This window comes from Nerophis lumbriciformis, linkage group LG01 (genome assembly GCF_033978685.3).
Source record: "Nerophis lumbriciformis linkage group LG01, RoL_Nlum_v2.1, whole genome shotgun sequence".
NCBI lineage: Eukaryota > Metazoa > Chordata > Actinopteri > Syngnathiformes > Syngnathidae > Nerophis > Nerophis lumbriciformis.
In genome coordinates, this window is record NC_084548.2 from 8,450,208 (window position 1) to 8,467,310 (window position 17,103).

Here is a 17,103-nt window from a genome sequence, read left to right on the forward strand (position 1 = left end):
TTGCTTCCCGATGTGACGCCACGTTGTGACGTCATCGCTCCGAGAGCGAATATTAGAAAGGCCAAAATTCACCCATTTAGAGTTCGGAAATCGGTTAAAAAAATATATGGTCTTTTTTCTGCAACATCAAGGTATATATTGACGCTTACATAGGTCTGGTGATAATGTTCCCCTTTAAAGGAATTGCTGCGAATGGACTGTATCGGTGGGGAATATACCCAGTTCCAATAGAAAAAAATAAGGAACATTGTAATTTGGCCTGTCGCCATAACGTCTCCATCCCATCGCTGCCACCACAGCCTGGGGGGGAAATAGACTACAGACTGTGGTGAAGTAGGCCGGCTTCGTCGCGAGAAGAAGCCTACAATTTTTGGTTGTGTTTTCCGCTCTGTATGCTGAATGGCAATATACAATATATATCTCGATATTTTTTTCCGTAAAGTAAAAACAAAACAGTCCTAGTTACCTGAGATAGTAAGTACCGTATTTTTCGGAGTATAAGTCGCACCGGAGAATAAGTCGCACCTGCCGAAAATGCACAATAAAGAAGGGAAAAAACATATATAAGTCGCACTGGAGTATAAGTCGCATTTTTGGGGGAAATTTATTTGATAAAACCCAACACCAAGAATAGACATTTGAAAGGCAATTTAAAATAAAATAAAAAATAGTGAACAACAGGCTGAATAAGTGTACGTTATATGAGGCATAAATAACCAACTGAGAACGTGCCTGGTATGTTAACGTAACATATTATGGTAAGAGTCATTCAAATAACTATAACATATAGAACATGCTATACGTTTACCAAACAATCTGTCACTCCTAATCGCTAAATCCCATGAAATCTTATACGTCTAGTCTCTTACGTGAATGAGATAAATAATATTATTTGATATTTTACGGTAATGTGTTAATAATGTCACACATAAGTCGCCCCTGAGTATAAGTCGCACCCCCAGCCAAACTATGAAAAAAACTGCGACTTATAGTCCGAAAAATACGGTATGTCATTATTTTGACTTAGTAAATATTGACTTACTAAGACAAAATAATGACTAAGTAAAATTAATGACTTACTGTAAATAAGCGTTTGCAATAAGCGTTTGAAAAAAAGAGTTAAAAGTGTTGCCACATGCTGACATATGCTCAACTCATCATGCTTAATTTATTACAGCATTTGGGAAGCCTGTTGTTGATTTTTATTATGTAAATGTTATATTTTTATCAACATGTGATGGCAGGGACCCTGCCATTCAAAACTAGGCTGCTACATTACTAATGATTAATGTAACTATAGCTGAAAAAATAGTACAATAGCAATAGGAGAGACTATTCATCCCTGAACACCATGGAGTTCATGTAGGCTTTATGATGCAGTTACATTATTATATCAACTATCAGAGACAGAAACTCTTCATTTAACATAATGTCCTTTTTTGCTGCTTCAACACAGAAAAAGGTCAAGTGAAATAACTTGGTTGTTAACTTTAGGTCAATAATGCTTGTCTTTCTCTCAGACAGACAAGGCTTTGCTGTCCGTAACACGCACAGGCGCACACACACACACACACACACACACACACACACACACGCACACACACACACACACACACACACACACACACACACACACACACACACACACACACACACACACACACACACACACACACACACACACACACACACACACACACACACACCGCAAAATGAGCTAACATTACGCTAAAAGCTAATTAGCCCTCACCTCAAGGACTGCGAGCGAGCTGAGCTACCGCTTATATTTTTAGAACGTCAATGGGCTCATAGTGATGTTACTAGTAGTTGACTGGGAGGTGTTTATTATAATTTGGGGAGAGTCCGCTGCATTATGCTCACCTGCTAATTACCTTTGTGCTAACCCGCACCGTCTCTCCTCTCTGCCTGCGCCGTGAGCACTGACTCCATGCGTTCTGAATACGCACTGCTGATTGGCTGTTACATGCGCTCTGAATACGCACTGATGATTGGCTGTTACCGCTCTGCGTGTAACCAATCAGATGGTTGTGTGGGTGGGACAATGCTGGGTGCTGCAGAGACGTACTGACAGAGGCAGAGGCAGTACGAAGCGTAGCAGCTTGTTAAGACTTTAGTTTAGCACCAAATGATAATATAAATACATTTAATAAAGTCAAATACAAATAAGGCAACAAGAGAAGTATCCTACACTTCTCTTTTGTAAAGTAAATCTGAACAGCCGATATGGGCATCTTACATCAACTATATGATTTGCCTGAGAAGCTGGACAGGACAAAAAAAAAAAAAAAAAAAAATAAGACTTTAGTTTAGGCGGTGGCTCTTTGTTGTTAAGGCGGCCGCCTTAACAACAAAGCACAGCGGGAAACCCTGATATATATATATATATATATATATACATATACATATTAATTCTATGTTGATTATATATATATATATATATATATATATATATATATATACACACACACGTATATATACATATATATATATATATATACATACATACACGTATACATAAACATAGAATTAATAAAATATCTCAGATATATATATATATATATATATATATATATATATATATATATATATAATCAACATATAATTAATAAAATATCATTAAATAACAGGTTTGTTTTAAAATGTATCTTTTTTTTGCATTTTGAAAGAAAACATACGCATCGTAGCAAATAATGTGGTGGTGCAATATTGACTACGCTCGCACTGCCACAGGAATCTTGGCAATCGAGGGCAAACCCTGCATAGTCCTTATTTTTGCCACCTCAATTTAAAGAGGTTATTGTTAAGTGCTTATTGTGATTTTAAAATTATGTTGACATTGTTTGTTGTTGTGTTGACATTTCCTTTCCTTTCGGCCTTGATAGTTGAGGGGATTATAATCAGAGGAAGGTTACATTTAAAATAAAATAAAAATGTTCACATTTAAAGGGGAACTGCATTTTGGGGGGAGAATGTTGCCTATTATTCACAATCATGAGAGACAAGAACACATCCTTTTTTAAGGATTTTGACGATAAAAAAAAAACGCTTGCAAGTTTGGGCTGATGGAATTCCCCTATGTTGCCTTCAAAGCCCTCTAAAAACTTCAAAACCCTCAACGTTTTGTATACATGCTGGAAGTATATACAATATACTGTAGTAACCGACACGTTCATAACAATATGTAAAATATATGCCGTATTTTGGTAATTTTAAGCATTACCAGAACTTATTTTCTGGGGCGCATTTATTTCAATGCCCATAGTAACGCACTTCCTACTTCCGGCAACAAAGGTGAATATGTTCTAATCATGGCGGACTTTGTAATAGACAACAAAGATGACTATTTTTGGACAAAGGAAGATCCACAACCTCATCTTTTCAAGACAGACTATAAAGAGCATGATGAACAGCTGGTTATAGACGCTAAACGAGCACCAAGAAAAAGGTGAAAAGTAGCAGCACACAGAAGCCGAGAGAGTCAGGACCGGTGTTCTGGCGAAGAAAGCACCATGAAAAACGAACTGTTGGGCTTTTAGTGTAGTGGATAGCCCACTCGCCTCTTATGCCAGCGTCTTAGGTTTGCTCCCCGGGGGAGCTCGGAGCAGCCGGGAGCGGTAGGAAGATCAAACAATAACAAACCCTGCAGTGGTAGAAACTTTTTTCCACTGAGTCAAACAAAATCAACTAGAAAGGGACAATTGTCCAGCCAGTAAGTCACTATAATACTGATCATGATACATGCAGCACATAGTGCTTGTTAGGACAACTCCATACACTGTCGAACTAGCTGTGTACAAAACATGAAATGTGGGCTAATACTTTACACTGTAATATGATCATTGCTCATTTTTTATTGTTTCGTAGTGTTTTACTTTTGTAACTGTATGTAGAAACGGCACTGGTGAAGTGGCAGCTTGCTGCATCTGCTCTGTACCCTTTAAATGCCTTTTATGTCACTTGTGTTCTTTGATGTTTCCCTCTTGTTTTGGTGTTTTTCCCTTGTATTTATGGACTGTCTGTATCTGCACTGCAACCACATAATTTCCCCATTGTGGGATAAATAAAGTCTATCCTGTCCTTTTTCAGTCATTACAGATTGGTGTCCTATCGCATTGTGTTGTGTATTACAAACTCAAAAGCCATTCAGCCGCCGACGTAGAAGCTAGTTTACGGCTGTCGCAAAGAGATGAGTTACTAAGCTAGAAACAGTACCTCAGTGTTGGCCTCTACAGTAACAATGTCGCCACAGCTTGGTTATTATACAGGTTACGGAACGTAAATTACCGTATTTTCCGCACCATTAGCCGCACCTAAAAACCACAAATTTACTCAAAAGCTGACAGTGCGGCTTTTAACCCGGTGCGCTTTATATATGGATAAATATTAAGATTCATTTTCATAAAGTTTAGGTCTCGCAACTTCGGTAAACAGCCGCCATCTTTTTTCCCGGTAGAACAGGAAGCGCTTCTTCTTCTACGCAAGCAACCGCCAAGGTAAGCACCCGCCCCCATAGAACAGGAAGCGCTTCTTCTTCTACTGTAAGCAACCACCCGCCCCCGGAAGAAGAAGAAGCGCGCGGATTTTCGTTTCATTTCCTTTGTGTGTTTACATCTGTAAAGACCAGACCACAAAATGGCTCCTACTAAGCGACACGCGTATAACGCAGAATTTAAACTTAAGGCAATAAGTCATGCCGAAGAACACGGAAATAGAGCAGCAGCAAGAGAATATAACATAAATGAATCAATGGTGCGTAGGTGGAGGAAGCAACGAGATGACCTGCGCCAGGTAAAGAAGACAAAACAGAGTTTCCGAGGGAACAAAGCAAGATGGCAACTGTTGGAGGACAAACTCGAACAGTGGGTTGTTGAGCAGAGAGCAGCAAGCAGAAGTGTCAGCACCATCACTATTCGAATGAAGGCAACAGCGCTAGCAAGCGAACTTCACCTGGATGATTTTAAAGGTGGTGCTTCTTGGTGTTTCCTGTTCATGAAAAGACGCTTATAGACTACGGTGTCGTCACGGACTACAAAGGTGGACTCGCACAATTTTTCAGGATTTATAGAGATCCCAAATACAGATCAGCAGGTACCAGAAGGTAAGAAAAGTTGTGTTTGCATAATATTGCGAAACAAAGTGCCAGATAATATGTCTTACCTTATACACACACTTTTCAATTCGGACACCGAAGACAAAGAATTCGAAGGATTTACGAATGAAGAATAACTTCAGAAAGTGAGCGCTATGTTTATTTTGTGTGTTGTGACATTAACGTTCGAGCAACATTATGTTGCTATTGCTCTGCACTATTTTGAATTTTACTATGTTTGTGATTGCACATTTGCGTACATTTTGGGACAGAGTTGTTAGAACTCTGGTTTTTAATATATTATTAAAGTTTGACTGAACTATCTGACTGTTTTTTTGACATTCCCTTTAGCGCAGCGTAGGCGCGGCTTATAGTCCGGGGCGGCTTATAGGTGGACAAAGTTTTGAAATATGCCATTCATTGAAGGTGCGGCTAATAACCCGGGGCGGCTTATAGTGCGGAAAATACGGTAAGTGTTATTGGCGGTTTTTGGATGCACTTTTAGACTGATTTCGAGGAAGAATGGATTGCTCCCATTCCCAGCATTGCGAGTCACCTACAATGAGTTGATTTTTGCACATTAAAATGCCAAAAAAAAAGTTAAAATGCATTTGCGTTCTTGTCTCTCGAACGATTGTGAACGATAGGGGGGGAAAAAAATAGTGCAGTTTCCTTTAAATATATTTTTCTCCTGGTCTATATTTTACATATAGTACAGGCCAAAAGTTTGGACACCTCACCTCCTCATTCAATGTGTTTTCTTTATTTTCATGACTATTTACACTGTAGATTGTCACTGAAGGCATCAAAACTATGAATGACACATGTGGAGTTATGTACTTGACAAAAAAAGGTGAAATAACTGAAAACATGTTTTATATTCTAGTTTCTTCAAAATAGCCACCCTTTGCTCTGATTACTGCTTTGCACACTCTTGGCATTCTCTCGATGAGCTTCAAGAGGTAGTCACCTGAAATGGTTTTCACCTCACAGGTGTGCTTGAAGCTCATCGAGAGAATGCCAAGAGTGTGCAAAGCAGTAATCAGAGCAAAGGGTGGCTATTTTGAAGAAACTAGAGGATAGGTTGATTGGCAACACTAAATTGGCCCTACGGTGTGAATGTGTGTGTGAATGTTTGTCTATCTGCAGCTGAGATAGGCTTCAGCACCCCCCACGACCCCGAAAGAGACAAGCGGTAGAAAATGGGTGGATGAATATGTTTTCAGTTATTTTGCCTTTTTTTGTTAAGTACATAACTCCACGTGTTCATTCAAAGTTTTGATGCCTTCAGTGACAATCTACAATGTACATAGTCATGAAAATAAAGAAAACACATTGAATGAGAAGGTGTGTCCAAACCTTTGGCCTGTACTGTAGGTCATAAAAAATATCAATAATCATCGGCCAATATACAAAAACTTGTAGCGTGATGCAGTTTTCAGCCATGTCGCCCAACCCTAATTTAATGAAATGTTTTTCAACCTTTTTTGAGCCAAGGCACATTTTGTTTATTGAAAACATCCGGAGGCACACCACCAGCAGAAATCATTAAAAAATGAAACTCCGTAGCAGTAAAAAGTCGTCGTCGCAATTGTTGGATATGACTTTAAACCATAACCAAGCATGCCTCACTACAACTCTTGTCTGAAAGTAGGTTTACTGTCACCACCTGTCACATCACCCAGTGACTTATTTTGATTTTTTTGCCGTTTTCCTGTGTGTAGTGTTTTAGTTCTTGTCTTGCGCTCCTATTTTGGTGGCTTTTCCTGTTTTGTTGGTGTTTTCCTGTAGCAGTTTCATGTCTTCCTTAAACGCCATTACCTGCACATGCTTTGTTTTAGCAATCAAGACTATTTAAGTTGTTGCTATCCTTCTTTGCGGGGACATTGTTGACTGGCATGTCATGTTCGGGTGTACTTTGTGGACGCCGTCTTTGCTCCACTGTAAGTCTTTGCTGTTGTCCAGCATTATGTTTTTGTTTACTTTGTAGCCAGCTAGGTTTCAGTTTTGTTCTGCGTAACCTTCACTAAGCTTTAATGCCTTTTTTTAGGGGCACTCACCTTTTGTTGATTTTTTGGTTTAAGCATTAGAAACGACGACAGACCCTCGTAGTCTCACACGATGTGTTCCCGACGCCTACAAAGCAATTAGCTACCGGCTGCCACCTACTGACATGGAAGAGTACAACACAGTTACGCTGCCGAGCTCACCCCCCATTGTTTACCTGTATCTCACCTTTTTTGTAAGGGCCGCCGAAAGTTGGCAGACCCCGTCAGCGATCCTATTCTGTCTCCCTGCAATGTTGTCAGATCTTGAATGGGATTGTGCTGAACATTTTAATTTCCCCTCGGGGATTAATAAAGTATTTCTGATTCTGATTCTAGACAGCACCGACACAATATTTTCAGACTATAAATTACTTGTTTGCAAAAAATTATTTTTACCCCAAATAGTACTTCTATGTGTAGAAATCTTTATTTATAATTGAATCACTTGTTTATTTTTCAACAAGTTTTTAGTTATTTTTATATCTTTTTTTCCAAATAGTTCAAGAAAGACCACAACAAATGAGCAATATTTTGCACTGTTATACAATTTAATAAATCAGAAACTGATGACATAGTGCTGTATTTTACTTCTTTATCTCTTATTCTTCAACCAAAAATTATTTGCTCTTATTAGGGGGTACCGGTACTTAAATTTAAAAAAATGTTCACAGGGGGTACTCACTGAAAAAAGGTTGAGAACCGCTGCCCTAGCACCTCCAAAACCCTCAAATCTAGACTCCAAACATCCCAGAACAAGCTAGTCAGATTACTTCTAGACCTTCACACCTCACTCCTACCTACTTCTCCAAAGTGGGCTGGCTCAGGGTGGAGGACAGAGTAAAACAACTTGCACTGAGCCTAGTCTATAAAATCCGCTACACCTCCCTGATACCGAAGTACATGTCAAACTACCGGTACTTCCTTAACGTAAATGACCGCCATAACCACAACACCAGGGGGAGCTCCACTAACCACGTTAAACCCAGATTCCGATCTAACAAAGGTCTTAACTAGAGATGCGATCTAACAAAAGTCTTAACTAGAGATGTCCGATAATATGCTTTAAAATGTAATATCGGAAATTATCGGTATCGTTTTTATTATTATCGGTATCGGATTTTTTTATTTTTTTATTAAATCAACATAAAAAACACAAGATACACTTACAATTAGTGCACCAACCCAAAAAAACCTCCCTCCCCCATTTACACTCATTCACACAAAAGGGTTGTTTCTTTCTGTTATTAATATTCTGGTTCCTACATTATATATCAATATATATCAATACAGTCTGCAAGGGATACAGTCCGTAAGCACACATGATTGTGCGTGCTGCTGGTCCACTAATAGTACCGTACTAGCCTTTAACAGTTAATTTTACTCATTTTCATTCATTACTAGTTTATATGTAACTGTTTTTGTATTGTTTTACTTTCTTTTTTATTCAAGAAAATGTTTTTAGTTTATTTTTATTTTTTAAAAGGACCTTATCTTCACCATACCTGGTTGTCCAAATTAGGCATAATAATGTGTTAATTCCACGACTGTATATATCCGTATCGGTCGATATCGGTATCGGTTGATATTGGTATCGGTAATTAAAGAGTTGGACATTATCGGAATATCGGATATCGGCAAAAAGCCATTATCGGACATCCCTAGTCTTAACTCATTCTCTTTCTATGCCACATCAATTTGGAATGCACACCCAACAGGTGTAAAAGAAAGGGCATCTCTATCCTCCTTCAAAACCGCACTAAAAGAACACCTCCAGGCAACTTCAACCCTAAACTAACACCCTCCCTTCCTCATCATACCTCTTCGGATTGTCCATCCATCCATCCATTTTCTACCGCTTATTCCCTTCGGGGTCGCGGGGGGCGCTGGAGCCAATCTCAGCTACAATCGAGCGGAAGGCGGGGTACACCCTGGACAAGTCGCCACCTCATCGCAGGGCCAACACAGATAGACAGACAACATTCACACTCACATTCACACACTAGGGCCCATTTAGTGTTGCCAATCAACCTATCCCCAGGTGCATGTCTTTGGAAGTGGGAGGAAGCCCACGCAGTCACGGGGAGAACATACAAACTCCACACAGAAAGATCCCCAGCCCGGGATTGAACCCAGGACTACTCAGGACCTTCGTATTGTGAGGCAGATGCACTAACCCCTCTCCCACCGTGCTGCCCTCTTCGGATTGTAAATAATCAAATGTAAATAATCAAATGTAGACACTTTTTCTTATAATTTCTGATCTCTCTCTCTATGTCCACTACTCTCGCTGCTGGTGGCCATGATTGTAAACAATGTGCAGATGTGAGGAGCTCCACAACCTGTGACGTCACGCTACTCGTCTGCTACTTCCGGTACAGGCAAGGCTTTTTTATCAGCGACCAAAAGTTGCGAACTTTATCGTCGATGTTCTCGACTAAATCCTTTCAGCAAAAATATGGCAATATCGCGAAATGATCAACCATGACACATAGAATGGACCTGCTATCCCCGTTTAAATAAGAAAATCGCATTTCAGTAGGCCTTTAATGCAGTATGAACAAGAATGTGAAGTGAAGTGAATTATATTTATATAGCGCTTTTTCTCTAGTGACTCAAAGCGCTTTACATAGTGAAACCCAATATCTAAGTTACATTTAAACCAGTGTGGATGTTTTAATGTAGACTAGGGATGTCCCGATCCAGGTTTTTGCACTTCCGATCCGATACCGATATTGTTTTTGCACTTCCGATCCGATACCGATACTGACCGATACCGATACTGACCGATACTGGCCTATCCGAGCATGTATTAAAGTTTAAAGTTATTTAGCCTACTTAGTTGTCAGAATCATGTTGAAAAGGGTTTTAGTACTCTTGATAACAACTAGCCAGCTGAATTAGGGGAGTTTGAATAATACACAATGGTTGGTAACAAGAAACTGACCTGTTTATTCAAGGATAAACACAAAATAGACAAAATTATACATGACAAACAGAAATGGCATCATTGAACTAGGGCTGGGCGAGATGGCCTTTTTTTAATATTGCCATATTTTAAGGCCATATTGCGATACACGATATATATCTTGATATTTTGCCTTAGCCTTGAATGAACACTTGATGCATATAATCACAGCAGTATGATGATTCTATGTGTTTTGATTGATTGATTGAGACTTTTATTAGTAGGTTGCACAGTGAAGTACATATTCCGTACAATTGACCACTAAATGGTAACACCCCAATAAGTTTTTCAACTTGTTTAAGTCGGGGTCCACTTAAATTGATTCATGATAAAGATATATACTATCAGATATATACTATCATCATAATACAGTCATCACACAAGATAATCACATTGAATTATTTACATTATTTATAATCCAGGGTGTGGAGGGGGGCGCCGGATGTAAGTGTCAAAAAGACAGCCAAAAGAGTTTGATATGAGAATACATCTAAAGTTGAAATATAGGGTAGAAATGCACCCATTTGCAGGAAATGTAGTCTTGATTTTCAAATTTTTCTTTCAAGGCTTGCATGTCTACATTAAAACAGTCTTCTTCATACTGCATTAATATATGCTACTTTTAAACTTTCATGCAGAGAAGGAAATCACAACTAAAAAAATCACTAATTTTTTCATACGGTGTTGATTTGGAAATGTTTGCCTCGGCATTTTGATGGTGTGGACGTGTGGCACCGAATGGAGATAAGCGTCTCGACAGACGTCACAATATTTGAACAATGATGACGAAAACTGTTTTCTCTGTCGTGTCCGTGTGTCGAAAATTGTTATGCGCTTATTTTTTTTATTTGATTTTGTGCGTGGCATAGATTTGCCGTGCGCAGAGGACGCTTGAGCAGGCGCGCACCTTAGCGGCTGCGCTAGCATCACAGCTAACGTTAGCCATGCTGCTACCTCTCTGCTGGGAGAGGGCGTATACGTATGTGACGTATGACGTGACAGTATGTGACGTATGACGTGACAGTATGTGACGTGTGTAATAGGGATGTCCCGATCCGATATTTGGATCGGATCGGCTGCCGATATTTGCCAAAAATTGCGTATCGGCAAAGCATGGGAAAATGCCGATCCAGATCCAGTTTTAAAAAAACTCCGGTCCGTGTTTTCCAACGCACCGATTTAAATAATACATTCCACTTTTCTGCTGCTCCGTAATTTCCGTTCCGCATTTTCCAGCACACCTTCAACACATCCACAGGCACGCAGTTGCTTTTAGCTGCTGGCATTACACGACAGGCTCTTCTCACTCTGTCCTGTGTCTCCCTCTCACAGACAGCAAGTGCACCTTCTTACACACGTCACATACTGTCACGTCATACGTCACATACTGTCACGTCATACGTCACATACGTATACGTCCTCCCGGAGCAGAGAGGTAGCAGCATGGCTAACGTTAGCTGTGATGCTAGCGCAGCCGTGCGAGCAAAGCTCCCTCTAAGGTGCTCGCCTGCGCAATATATTTTAACTTTAGATTTATTCTCATATCAAACTCTTTTGGCTGTCTTTTTGACACTTACATCCGGCGCCCCCCTCCACACCCTGTATTTTAAATAATGTAAATAATTCAATGTGATGATCTTGTGTGATGACTGTATTATGATGATAGTATATATCTGATAGTATATATCTGTATCATGAATCAATTTAAGTGGACCCCGACTTAAACAAGTTGAAAAACTTATTGGGGTGTTACCATTTAGTGGTCAATTGTACGGAATATGTACTTCACTGTGCAACCTACTAATAAAAGTCTCAATCAATCAATCAAAACACATAGAATCATCATACTGCTGTGATTATATGCATCAAGTGTTCATTCAAGGCTAAGGCAAAATATCGAGATATATATTGTGTATCGCAATATGGCCTTAAAATATCGCAATATTAAAAAAAGGCCATATCGCCCAGCCCTAGCTCAATGATGCCATTTCTGTTTGTCATGTATAATTTTGTCTATTTTGTGTTTATCCTTGAATAAACAGGTCAGTTTCTTGTTACCAACCATTGTGTATTATTCAAACTCCCCTAATTCAGCTGGCTAGTTGTTATCAAGAGTACTAAAACCCTTTTCAACATGATTCTGATAACTAAGTAGGCTAAATAACTTTAAACTTTAATACATGCTCGGATAGGGCAGTATCGGTCAGTATCGGTATCGGTCAGTATCGGTATCGGATCGGAAATGCAAAAACAATATCGGTATCGGATCGGAAGTGCAAAAACCTGGATCGGGACATCCCTAGTGTGTAAGAAGGTGCGCTTGCTGTCTGTAAGAGGGAGACACAGGAAAGAGTGAGAAGAGCCTGTCGTGTAATGCCAGCAGCTAAAAGCAACTGTGTGAGAATCCACAAACCTGTGGATGTGTTGAAGGTGTGCTGGAAAATGCGGAACGGAAATTAGGGAGCAGCAGAAAAGTGGAATGTATTATTTAAATCGGTGCGTTGGAAAACACGGACCGGAGTTTTTTTTAAACTGGATCTGGATCGGCATTTTCCCATGCCTTGCCGATACGCATTTTTTTGCAAATATCGGCGGCCGATCCGATCCAAATATCGGATCGGGACATCCCTAATGTAGACACATAGAATCATCATACTGCTGTGATTATATGTATCAAGTGTTCATTCAAGGCTAAGGGAAAATATCGAGATATGGCCTAAAAATTTTTGAGATATTTCAAAAAGGCCATATCGCCCAGCCCTAACAGTATTATGATGTTAGTATATATTTGATAGTATATATCTGTATCATGAATCAATTTACGTGGACCCCGACTTGAAAAACTTATTCGGGTGTTACCATTTAGTGGTCAATTGTACGGAATATGTACTGTACTTAATAAAAGTTTCAATCAATCAATCCTCTTGTTATGACGTGGATTGGATTATGTTTTTGTTTTTTTGCAGACAGTGTTGGGGTTTAAAAGTAAAAGTCCACCGATAGAGTCCGGGTGATCCAGCCAGGCGGTCCTCCTGGTGCCAGCCGAACGCCGGGCTAAAAATAGGCTCTTCAAAGTGGGTGACACACATCCTTGCTAAGCTAATGTATCACAGCGACTCAGCACAGTTTTTATAACGCGTCCTAAGAGATGGGGGTTGGGAGATGATATGTCCAAGATGAAGTCTAACCAAACAAACATGTTGTTTTTACACAACATTTATTTCATTTATTTGGCAGTGAACCCTGAACGCCACACAGACTGGCTAATTTGTGTTAGCCGGATTAGCTTGCCAACATTTACAACGAGTCATGCAGCAACACAAAGGCAACAAGCAGACAATGTAAAGAGTAACTTTACAAAGGAATTGTTATTAAAATAAAATAAAAAGCTTCACACGTCATTTTTTAGGACTTTACGATATTACAGCTAGCATGGTTGTTAGCTGGTCATCGCCTCTTGCCCCACTCTTTAAATCCGTGGATTTGGCATGTAAACAAGGCCCTCAGCAACCGGACAATCCACTTAAACGCGTTTGAAAAAAAGCCGTGTTTTAATGCTACATAAAGTTTGTGATATTTACCTCAGAGTGCGGCGGGAGTCCGGTCCACGGTGCGATAGAAAAGTGTCTTTTAGTGGCAGAAAGGGACTACAAAGGCGCTCCGAGCGTTAGCTGTTAAGCGGAAAACGTGATGCGTTCCAGGTGTACTGAAGAGAGTCGGAATTTCCAAGTTTAAAGTTAGGGAGAACGATAAACGCCACTGGAACGTCACTCAAATGCGCTTTTTAAATCACCCCAAAGTCTGAATTCATAGCTACATACATTTAGTCGTACGTTTTCAACTTAGTCAAAAACATTTATATCGGCCCATTTTCATTGAAGGTGTAGTGTACGAGCATTTGTGGCATGCGAGAGTTCGACCGGTAGGAACACCTGCTCTATGGATAATCGTTAATAAATAATAAAGGATCAAACGTAAGTCGTCAGTCTTTCTAAAGTAAAAAAAACAAAAAACACTGCGCACATTAATCAATCAATCGGTCAATCGAAACTTTATTGATATAGTAATTTTCAATCACAGGCAACAGTAAAAAAAAAAAAAAAAAAAAAAAAAAAAAAAAAAGTTTAATTAATAATTTAAAAAATACAAAAATGACCCAGCGCACAATATAAAGGTAAGAACATAAAACCGTAAGAAAACTATTAGTAGTAATGAAATAAAAATTAAAAAACTAAAAAACGAAGAAGAATTAAAAATGTTAAGTAATTATCAAAAACCTGTTTTTGTACAAACCCCGTTTCCATATGAGTTGGGAAATTGTGTTAGATGTAAATATAAACGGAACACAATGATTTGCAAATCACAAAGACAACATATTTGATGTTCAAACTCATAAACATTTTTTTTTTTTTTGCAAATAATCATTAACTTTAGAATTTGATGCCAGCAACACGTGACAAAGAAGTTGGGAAAGGTGGCAATAAATACTGATAAAGTTGAGGAATGCTAATCAAACACTTATTTGGAACATCCCACAGGTGAACAGGCTAATTGGGAACAGGTGGGTGCCATGATTGGGTATAAAAGTAGATTCCATGAAATGCTCAGTCATTCACAAACAAGGATGGGGCGAGGGTCACCACTTTGTCAACAAATGCGTGAGCAAATTGTTGAACAGTTTAAGAAAAGCCTTTCTCAACCAGCTATTGCAAGGAATTTAGGGATTTCACCATCTACGGTCCGTAATATCATCAAAAGGTTAAGAGAATCTGGAGAAATCACTGCACGTAAGCAGCTAAGCCCGTGACCTTCGACCCCTCAGGCTGTACTGCATCAACAAGCGACATCAGTGTGTAAAGGATATCACTACATGGGCTCAGGAACACTTCAGAAACCCACTGTCAGTAACTACAGTTGGTCGCTACATCTGTAAGTGCAAGTTAAAACTCTCCTATGCAAGGCGAAAACCGTTTATCAACAACACCCAGAAACGCCGTCGGCTTCGCTGGGCCTGAGCTCATCTAAGATGGACTGATACAAAGTGGAAAAGTGTTCTGTGGTCTGACGAGTCCACATTTCAAATTGATTTTGGAAACTGTGGACGTCGTGTCCTCCGGACCAAAGAGGAAAAGAACCATCAGGATTGTTATAGGTGCAAAGTGTAAAAGCCAGCATCAGTGATGGTATGGGGGTGTATTAGTGCCCAAGGCATGGGTAACTTACACATCTGTGAAGGCGCCATTAATGCTGAAAGGTACATACAGGTTTTGGAGCAACATATGTTGCCATCCAAGCAACGTTAACCATGGACGCCCCTGCTTATTTCAGCAAGACAATGCCAAGCCACGTGTTACATCAATGTGGCTTCATAGTAAAAGAGTGCGGGTACTAGACTGGCCTGCCTGTAGTCCAGACCTGTCTCCCATTGAAAATGTGTGGCGCATTATGAAGTCTAAAATACCACAACGGAGACCCCCGGACTGTTGAACAACTTAAGCTGTACATCAAGCAAGAATGGGATAGAATTCCACCTGAGAAGCTTAAAAAATGTGTCTCCTCAGTTCCCAAATGTTTACTGAGTATTGTTAAAAGGAAAGGCCATGTAACACAGTGGTGAACATGCCCTTTCCCAACTACTTTGGCACGTGTTGCAGCCATGAAATCCTAAGTTAATTATTATTTGCAAAAAAAAAAAAAAAAAGTTTATGAGTTTGAACATCAAATATGTTGTCTTTGTAGTGCATTCAATTGAATATGGGTTGAAAAGGATTTGCAAATCATTGTATTCCGTTTATATTTACATCTAACACAATTTCCCAACTCATATGGAAACGGGGTTTGTAATAATTTTGATATCTGGGATTTTTTTTTAATGTTTTGTTGTCTTGAAATTGTGTGAATTTGGTCAGTTTCTCTCTCTGGCCTTCAGGACCTAAAACCTGGTTGAGTGTGCTCTTTATAAGATTTCCCTTTTGTTTTCATGTGTCTTTTTTACCTTATTTTTGGGAAACTGCAGGGATGAATAAAGTCTATCCTATTCTATCCATGACTTGATGTCCAAAATACAGTTAAAAAGGGTATCTGACAACTGTGTATCATCATGTGTCTCCTGATGACATTTACAAAAGGTAGTATCTAAAGTTTAAAAAGAATGTGACCTAAAATGGAGCTTGGGTGTATCCCACACCTTATTTCATGGGTTCCTGATGAACATGCATCATCTAAATTCTACCTGAGGTTTAAAATCTTGAAAGGCGCTGTGGCTCATCTTGAAACAAGACTCCAAAATGTTGTTTCTGTTTAAAAATTGACTTGGTTAAAAAAAAAAAAAAAAAGTTTTTCTAGACTTTTCCTAAAGAACCGAAAGTTGGATACAGGTTGGTAGTTATTAAAAATATCAAGGTCCAAACTGCTCCACTTAAAAGGCAACAGGGATAACCCCTATCTCACAGCTGTCAAATTCAAGGCCCGGGGGCCGGATGTGGCCCGCCACATCATTTTATTTGGCCCCCGAAATAATATGTATCAATAAAGTACTGTAACTTTTCTTTCTAAATTCTAAATGTATTCTTTCTTTCTATTTTGGGAGAAAAAAAAAAAAAGTACTCCCATGTAATTGCAAATTATGTTAACTTAAATATTGTCTGATTCTGCAAAAATATATTATTAAACATTCAAGTAATGTTTTTTTAATATAAATAAGTACTAATAATAATGATTTTAAAGCAAGTTATCCATCAACCTGTGCAATGTAAAAGTAGCAATAGATTTCATGATAAAATTGTGAAATTTACTGTTTTTTATAGCATTTTTCTTTAAATGAAAAAAAAAACCAGCACTTTTTTTATTGTAATAAACTGTGGTGTCGTTTTGGCATTTGCAGTAATACACCGAAAAATCTAGTTATTGATTTGCAGTAAAAAAAACAACTCACGTGCCCAAATTTTACTGTAAAATTGCAGTTTTTTTTATTTACAGTA

The 17,103-nt window shown here is 39.0% G+C and overlaps 1 protein-coding gene across 1 annotated transcript in view; it reads right to left on the bottom strand.

Annotated features, from left to right (window-relative positions):
- arih2 (ariadne homolog 2 (Drosophila)) overlaps positions 1-13,958 on the bottom strand; it is a 56,756-nt gene extending 42,798 nt beyond the window's left edge. Inside the window, exon 1 of the mRNA XM_061974423.1 lies at positions 13,705-13,958. The gene's annotated coding sequence lies outside the window, so the exon portion shown is untranslated. The remainder of the gene's footprint in view (positions 1-13,704) is intronic.
- Between the last annotated feature and the right edge of the window lie 3,145 nt (positions 13,959-17,103).